The following is a 9,341-nucleotide window of genomic DNA, read 5'->3' as shown; positions in this document are numbered from 1 at the left end:
GTGAGGGGTTTATGGGGGTGGTTTGGGGGTGGGATTTGTGGGTGGATTGTGGGTGGTTCCGTGGGTGAGGAGACTATGGGTGTGGGGGGGGCTGTGTGGGGGTGGATGGTCTGCTCAGGAGGAGTGGGTCCCCCACCTCCCTGAAGGGTGCACCCCCCCTGCACAGCTCACTGACAGCACCCCCTCCCACAGGGAACACCCCCCCACAGGGCACAGATGCCTCCCCCCACAGGACACAAGGCCATGCGGGGCTGGGCCCATGCAATGTGGTACAGGTGGCACTGGGTGCCAGGCTGCTGGGCCTGTGCCACTGCCCTGCACTGCAGGGGGGGCTGTATCAGTAGCACCCCAATGGCTGCTGTTGCTGCAGGGGGCTGTGGTCCATGCAGGGGTAGGCAGGGGACCCACCCCTTGTGAGTAGCCTCACCCCCACACATAGTCCCCCACACCCATACAGCCCCCACTCCAGTTCCCCCCACCCCCAGTCTGGGTCCAGGTCACTGCAGCTTGCACTGTTGTTCTTTGCCCTGCACAGGAAGGCAGTGTGCTGCAGCACCACGGTAAGGGGCAGCCATAGAGATACTCTGGCTAGAGCATGTCTTTGATGTACTCCAGCCTCCAGTTACTTCAGGATATCCTACAAGAGCATACCTTACCCTGCTTTTTTTCCCATAGGCTTTTTTTATACTTAAGTTTCCAGGTATTAAATACGCAGGACAGGGAAATGCAATGCAAATACGCAGGACAGGGAAATTTGTTTGTTCCCAGTGTGCCTCTTGCAGTGTCTCAAACTGCTTTGAGATGCCACAAGAGGCGCATGTGTGCTTATCTGGACTCACCCATAGCGCGCACCCAGATGAGCACAGCCTTGCAGTATGTGGCACCGCAAACATGTCTGCAGTGCCAAATACTGCACAGACAGGTGTTCATGCTGCACAGGTATGCTGCCCTTGCATACGCTGCTCCAATTTTTTTCCTATCGGTTTTTTTGACCCCTGATTATCCAGAGGTCAAAAAGGCCTGCAAAGAAAAAAAAATGGAGCAGTGCACACATGGGCAGCATGCACCACATGAAAGCAGAACCAGGCCTCCCAGAGCTGTGCTGCAGCTTCCAGCCAGGCTCTGCCCAGCAGGATTGCCAAGGCTGCAGCCCCAGGAGGCTGTCAGGACCCTAGGTAAAGCTGGTGCATCCAGTACAGTGCTGGCCCCAGGCACCCTTACTGCCCCCAGAGTAACTTGCCATGCACCAAAGAGTGCATGGGATGTCATAACTTTTCCCCGGGGAACCAAACATTCATGCTCGTCTGGAGACAGCCATTCTGTTCAGAGAGTAAAGGTACAGGGAGTGAAGATACTGAAGAGTAAAAAAAAGCTGTTGTGAAAAAAATGCTGTGATAGTTTTTCATGGAATTCAAATAATTAGAGTTGTTTCACTGGGAATGGAAGTAGAAACACGACAGAGCAGAAAGACCCAGAATGAAAGACCCAAACTACTTTGCAACCCTTCTTCATACTTTCCTGCTCCCTGCCAACCCACATTCCCTTCCACATTTTTAGCCAACACCTCTTCCAATTCAGAGGATGTGGTTAACTAATTTATCTATAAATAAGAGAGAAATCATGTATTGGATGCATATCAGACAGATGTTAGGAGATTGTCCATTTCTGTTTGCAGATCAGCATGCGTGTCTGACAAGAGCTGACTCACAAGTACTATAAACAAAGGATTATCAAGTATAATGATGTTTGGCAGTGAAAGAACCAAAACATATGGCCATTTAAATATTGACATTTGACTGACTGTCTTTCAAATGAGGAGCAATGTATTTTTTTAATAGATCTTTTCTCTTTCTTTTAATAATGAAACCAGCATGGAAATGCAGACTGCTCAGGGTCTTGCTAGTGCATAGTGTTTTGACTCCTGCAGATATCTCCTTGACAGCTCTATACATCAGAGGTGGCATGGAAATGATATAGACATTTCTCGCTATACTTGTTAACACTGAAGGAGGATCAAGGAGTTTTGCTTGTTGAATGTACAATAAATGGCATGGGATTATTTATTGAACTACTGTAAAACAGAATTAAATATTTCTTTTCTGATAAGTCTCTGCCTCTCTCTCGCCCCACTGCCCCCCTCTCACATACATATGAACTATATAAATATAGCTCCTTGAGCCTACTTGCTTGGTTCTCTGGATGCCAGTTAAATTGCTTGAGGGAGGCTGTATGTGTGTAACTGGCTGCAGACTCTGGATCAGTAGCTTTTCTGGGAATAACAATCATTTATGGTGGGCAAAGGACAGTTTCTCTCCCCTGTTGTGGTTCAAGCTGTCAGTGAGTGTTATTCACTGGGAAAGAGTTTCCCAGGTGCAGGCACTGTCTAGGACTAAAATGGACTATAAGAGTCCTTATATTACCACTTCCTTGTGAGTCACATTACAGAGAGTATAGTGGGGTATGGCTGAAAGCAAAGACAGTCTGTCATGGAGGGCCTAATACCATGGAGATTCAGTGTTGCTCCAGGAGTGGACCACTTGATAGTCATGGTTGATGAGGAGCTGCCCCCAAAAGTAAAAGCAGACTTGACTTTTTCTGATTTATACAATGGGACGTAGCTTGCCAAAATAGCTGAATATCAGAAAAAAATATTAGGATGGTTTAAAAGCCTCTCTGTGTGACCTTTCCTTGGGCTAGGCATTCTGCTTAGTGCTTCCTATAGCTGCAACAAAGATTTTAAGTCCTAATTTCTGAAGTCTTGGTTCTGCAAGGTACTAAGCACCCTGTGCTCTCATTAAGTCAATGTGAGGTAAACAGCAGTCTTCAGTATTGGGCACTGGTGGGCTAAATTAGAAAAATGATTAAAAGATGGAAGAGATAAAAAGAAAACGCTATGTATGATAAGGATAGTGCCTCTTAGCTCAATATAACCTGCAATTTATATACAGCTGCTGAATATAGGGACATGTATTCAATGTTACAGCATTAAGGATAATTGAAGATTTGTGTGTTTGTCCTTAAATGTGCTACCCTTCCTTCAAGACAGAAGAGACGGAGAAACAGATAAATATTAGCACGAGGCCCTGAAGTGTCATTTTTAGAGAGAATCTACATAGAATCAACCCTTAAGGACACAACACTAGTATCTATGTACTTATTAGTAGAGTTTATTTTTAAACTTCAGTATTTTGTAAACACATTTTGTGTATTTTTTAACACATTTTGCAATAAAAAATGTAACACAAAATAGTCTTAAGCTATTTTATGATTTTCTTAAATAAAATGGTTAGCAGTCCGTGAATGGGGAAACTGAACATACAAAGCATTTAACCTCCAAAAATAAATCTGCTGATTCTTTTTTTTTCAGGGAAAAATTCTGATTTAGTGATGATGAAATATTTCATGAATTAATTTTAGTTTCACCAAATTGTTTGTGTTGGGGAGAAAAAGTCAAGCAGTTAAGAATTTTGTTTTTATGTTTTCAAAACTTTTTTTTATTAATTAATGCTTTTTGTTTCAAAATCACTTCCAAATTTATTAAACACATTTGCACTCTAAAATGTCTTAAGTAAAATAAAAAAAATTGATTACCAAAATCCTGTAAAAATGTGTTTTGTATAAAAAAGAAATTACATTCTGCCAACAAACCAAAAAGTTAAATAGCTCTAATTTGAACTACTAGCAGTGAGACTCTGTGATCAATTAAAAGCCAAAGAATGTAGTCTGCTATTAGTTTTCATTCCTTTTTTTCATTCAGTGTATGCTGTGGCTTGTTAGATATTGTAAATCTATTGAGGGTCTATTGAGTCTTCCTTCATAAATGTAACCCCATTGAATATAAGATAAAAAGGGTGTGGGGGGGCTCCTTCTAGAGATCTCTGAGAATAAATGCATAAAGTTCTGTGTGTGCATATTTGAGCACATGACAATAATAACCATAAAAGTCAATATGTTACCAGATAAGTCAGCATTGACTCAAAGTCCTTCATATGGGAGCTTGAGGAGGATTACTTGTGAAAAGGTAGAGATGAAGTGAAAGTGTTACTGCTTGTTTGAGGTAGGACAGCTGTCCTTTTCACCTACCGACAGGATGCAGAATCTGTAAGAGGAAAAATGGGATTTAGGCTTGACAGCGATTTCTCTGCATAAAATGCATCTATTAGCTATACTGCTGACAGTTCAGAAGGTGGACAGCTACTGCATGTCTCTGTCCTGTGTGTCTGTCAAGGAGAAATACTTCGCAGACAATGGAATTCAGTTCTTGGTTCTAGCTGCAATAGACCCTGTGCCATTGTACCTTAAAACAGTAAAATCAATTTAAGGAACATTTGGATATTTTTCTTTTTATAAGTTTCAGCTCCTGTATTTTGACCACTGCTGCTGCTTCTTGTCTATGTCCATTGTATCTATTTATTCCTTGTCTGAAACATAGATATGTTCTTTTTACAAAGAGCCTTTTGATGTCATTTTTATTTTGCGAAATTTAGAATACTTGTCTTTAGATGTTCCCGGATACCAACAATAAAAATATTATCCATGTAATTTAAAACAACCCCATTTTACAGTAAGTTTAAATAATTTGATATACATATTTTAAAAGATATGAAACAGTTCTGAAATCTTTTTTTAGAAAATGTAGTATATGAAGAATACCCTCTGATCTGGAAGGATATAAAGGTTTTCTGATTGTCATTGATTATGACCTATGCTAACTCATACACGTGTCACACAGAGACTTAAGATTTATATTTTAGGCAATATCTTACTTTCTAATGACAGTAAGAGACACTAAATTTTCTCAAAGGACCACTGGCATGGTAATGACTGAAGTGGCACAAATCCTTAGCCATGCTTCAAGAAATATGAGTGTACAACTCTCCTTAATAGGGTGTAGTGTACTACTTCCCTTGTGACTAGCTGATGCAGGGTAAGGTTTAAACCATGGCTGTATTCCCTGTAAAAGTTCACTGCCTTCCCTGAAACTATTGTTTTGGGCTGGAAGGCATTTATAGTACAGTACTTGTAGATCATTAGGACTATGATCTGGATAGTGATAACATGAACTGTGAGAGGATCCTTTTTATTCCCTCTTGTTCCCAAGCCTTTAGAGCAGGCATATTCTAACCTGTATTAAAGTAACTGCCACTTTTCTTCAGATATATTTTCTACAATTAATTAAGATGCATAGAAAGTCTCCACAACTGTTATCTGATATAACTCATTTTTTTTGGCTCATGGGATGCTAGTTTATTAGATCTGCTTTATAATAAAGACAGTAATATTTCAGTAAAGTACATTACAAGCCAATTGATCTTTAGAGAGTTTTGTGCAACTTGAAGTCTGGTACATGTTTTGTCTGTGAATTTCTACTACACATTGTCTATGTACAAATTATTCTGTGAGATCAGTGTTGCAAGCAATGAGCTATATTTTTGTGTCCCAGACATGAGCAGACATATCCAAGAAATGAAACCGAGTTCTCTTCTGCCTGATAGTCCAGTCATGGACTCACATTTCTATTCTCCTTTCTGAATATTACTAGCAGCCAAGGATTATAGAAAGCTTTTGTACTCAATAGTTTGTGTAATGAAGTCTACTATCAAGAAGGCAAATAACAGAAGTTCACAAAGGGAATACAGGGCAAAGCCAAAATAAGTAAATGTTTTATGACCATAGGGGATCAAAGACAAATGAAAAAAGGGGGTTTTAGTAAGTGTTCTTGATGTCAGTGGTTTTTTGCCTTTAGTTCAAAGAAATTTGAACTTTGATGTGAATAGGATGAAACATTGGTGTATGATTCATTACAAAAATCATGCCAGGGTCATCCTGAGGTGATTTATCAAGAGATAGAGAGATGTCTGTAAAAAAGTTGTTCCCTTTTTTTTTTTGCCTCTTCTGTCAATATATCATGTAAAGGAGGAAGTTGAGAGGAAATTGGAGTTTTCTGCTAAGCACTCATAAATCTGATTCTGTTACTCATTAATGAGTGTTGTATCTCTCTCTCTCAATTTTATTGTTCATGAATTTATTAATTAGAAAAGCTGTGGGGTATGTAGTCCAGGAAAAAAAAAAACTTTTTCTACAGGCAGAGAAGATACAATGTAGGCCTCACACTTATTCCCCCTACCAATACATTACTGGGAACATCTACACATGCATTTACTCTGACCCAAACTAACTCTGATGTAAGCTACTCTGGAGTAAGGGATTTTGGGCAGAAGTTTACCCATGCAGGGATTAGGTAGAAAATTTGCATCAAGTTCCCTGCATCCCTGCAATGGCCCTCTGCTGCCCCGGGGAGGGGGCTCCAGGCTCCCCTGAGTGCTAGTCCAGGGGCTGGCAGGGAGCATCAGGCCAGGAGACAGCTGTCCCCAGGTCCTGGGGTGGCTGTCTACTGCTGGGGCAGAGACAATGTCATAAAATAATGTGGAATGAGGGTAACTGGCTTTTCAGAACCATTCAGTTCTTGGATGCTGGGCTGCCAGAAAAGGGGCCAATTACAGCATGTTGGAGCAAGGTCAATTAATCGAGTCTGCCGGAGTATGGTAATTACCATGCTCCAGCAGACTCCAGCATCTTGTGTATCAGCATCCCAATGCTAAAAAATAGTGGCAGGAGCACTTAAATAAAGCTTGTTGAGTGAGCTTCAGTTAAAGTGCCCCCACTGCCATTTTTAAGCACTGGGATGCTGATATACGCTGTGGGTGCTTTAGTTACAGCGGTTCTCGGAGCTGCTTTAATTAACCCCCCCCCCCAGCCTCCCCTCCAAGCACATGTATAATGCCTAGGATGTTTTAGAAGATGTGTTACTCAGGCTTCTTTCACCTCATCTGCCAAAGATAACACTAAATGAAATTTGTTACTATCCCTCTATTGTTCCATCAACTACATTAAACAAACTGGGAGCTGATCTAAAACCCAAGTGTCTCAAAATCAAAAAGTAGTTTCTACATTGTTGTTTTTCATTCCAAATAAATGATTCTATACATGACTGCCTTTTTTTTGACATAGTAGTGTTAAGGATGTTCACAGCATGTAGTCAGTCAAGATTCAAGCTGTAGCAAGAAACTCTTCCAAAATTCTTAATAATGGAGCTTGCCATCCCACCAGCTGTTAGGTTTGTGACCATTGGCATTTAGCCCTCCATCCTTTGTGCTGTAGCAACCAGATTAAATCAGCATATGAGCACAACAGGATTGCACTGAGTCACAGACCTGAGTCAAAAATAGAATCTCAGAGGGATGGCTCAATGGTGAGCAGCCATATAAATGTATTCAAGCAAACTATCCAATCACTGCAATTTTGTTATAGCACAATATTATCCTCTAATTGGGCATTCATGGCTTGCACCTCAGCAGACCTGTATTTTAAGGTCAGCATGAAGCAACATGATGCTCCTTTGAAAGAGGACTGAGGAAATTCTTGCTTTTCAGTTCTGAATTATTAAAATATTGTATGAACTTGAAATTATGGGGTGCCTTGCAGTGTGCAAAATCTTTCACCTAAGATTTGGCAAGGCACAGCATGGCAAGGCACTAGAAATAGAAATTGGCATACTGAGATGGTTTGGGACTATCTTTCTACATCAGTGACCAGGTGTTGGAGAACAAAGCCTCTGAAGGAAGTTCGTTAATAAACTATATAAACTATGGTCATGCAAATCTTTGGTCCCCAATTTGATTTGGTGAAGATTTGGCCTGATTTGGTGGCTGAATCTCCAAATCTGAATCAAATAAGAGCACTGTTTAATCTCTCCAAATTGAATCAAAACCCTCCAAATCAATTCAGAGAAATTCAGAGATTTGGACATAGACAGGGCTTTAAATGTTTTTTCTATATACCTCTATGTAGCAGGTTACTCATGAATGCTGTGATGCTGGAATGCATAGAGTGTTTCACAGAAGTGCGGGGGGCTCCCCAGCATGCTCAGCAGCAGACCCGGAAGTGCACCAAAAGCACTTCCAGTCCACTTCTGGGTCTGCTGGAGAGGGAACTGCCCCCCCCCCGCACCCTTCCTGGATCAGTGACTGGTTCCTCCTGGGTCCAGGGGGGGCACCCAGGTTCCCCCTGTGGCTGATTGCCAAACTGGGTGGGGGGGGGCTCTTCCACCCCATCACTGGGGCCATTGGAGTCTTACACCCCATGGGGCTCAGGTGTCCATAAACATGCCTAGCCCCCTTTCTGTACCTACTACTGGGTTACCCACCAGCTTGTGGGGGCTGGGACTATAAGGCACCCCATCCTCAACTTTCACTAGGGAGGCAATTGATGTGGTATTTCCTGGGGGCCATCCTGTCACAGGCAGCCCCAACACACTATCCTACCTTAGCAGGGTGTAGTTTTGCATCATGCCCCAGGACCAGGAACATCCAGCCATCCCCATAGCTCCTGTCCTGTACCTCCAAGATGTCATGAGCAGCAGCTCCAGCTAGGTGATGTTCCCTATGGCTACAGTCAGCAACTGCTAGCTCCCCTTCTCAGGCCTGCTCTTATTGCCAGCAGCTGAGCCCTCTTCCCCAATCAGGTTGCCTCTAGACGGCCATGTGATATGTGATTGGGAGTGCAACCACCTGCAGGCTGCTCTGCTTCTACATTTAAGCCCTTAACGTGGCAAGCACAAAAGGCGCTATCCCCTCTGACTAGTTTGTAACAGGCCACTAGATCCCCCCTCAGCCTTCTTTTGTGGAGGCTGAACTTGTTCAGGTCCCATAGCCTCCCCCTGTAGGACTTGCCCTGTTGCCCCCTGATCATGTGAGTGGCCCTCCTCTGGACCCTCTCCATGTTGTCCACATCCCTCTTGAAGTGTGGCGCCCAAAACTGGATGCAGTACTCCAGCTGCAGCCTGACCACTGCCAGGTAGAGGGGGAGTATCACCTCCTTGGACCTGCTTGAGAGGCATCTGTGGAGGCATGACAAGGTGTGGTTGGCCTTCCTGACTGCATCTGCACTGACGAGAAGGGAGTTCCCCATCCTATAGGTATGGTGTTGGTTCTTCCTCCCCAGGTGCATCACCTTGCACTTAGTGTTGAATCCCATCCTATTCTCATCCGCCCACCCCTGTAACCTGTCTAGGTCTGATTGTAGCCTATTCCTTCCTTCTAGCATGCCTACATGCCCCCACATCTTAGTGTCATCAGCAAATTTGAACAGGGTGCTTTTTACCCCCTCATCCAAGTCGCTGATGAAGATGTTGAACAGTGCGGGCCCAAGGACCAAGGCCTGCAGAACCCCACTGCCCACATCCCTCCAGGTCGAAAATGACCCATCCACTACCACTCTCTGGGTGTGGCCCTCCAACCAGTTGGCAACCCATTTGACTGTGTGGGTGTCGACACCACAGT

This window comes from Gavialis gangeticus, unplaced genomic scaffold, assembly GCF_001723915.1.
Source record: "Gavialis gangeticus isolate Ggan-Ray unplaced genomic scaffold, GavGan_comp1, whole genome shotgun sequence".
NCBI lineage: Eukaryota > Metazoa > Chordata > Crocodylia > Gavialidae > Gavialis > Gavialis gangeticus.
The sequence above is the reverse complement of the archived record's forward strand: the minus strand, read 5'-3'. Positions refer to the sequence as shown.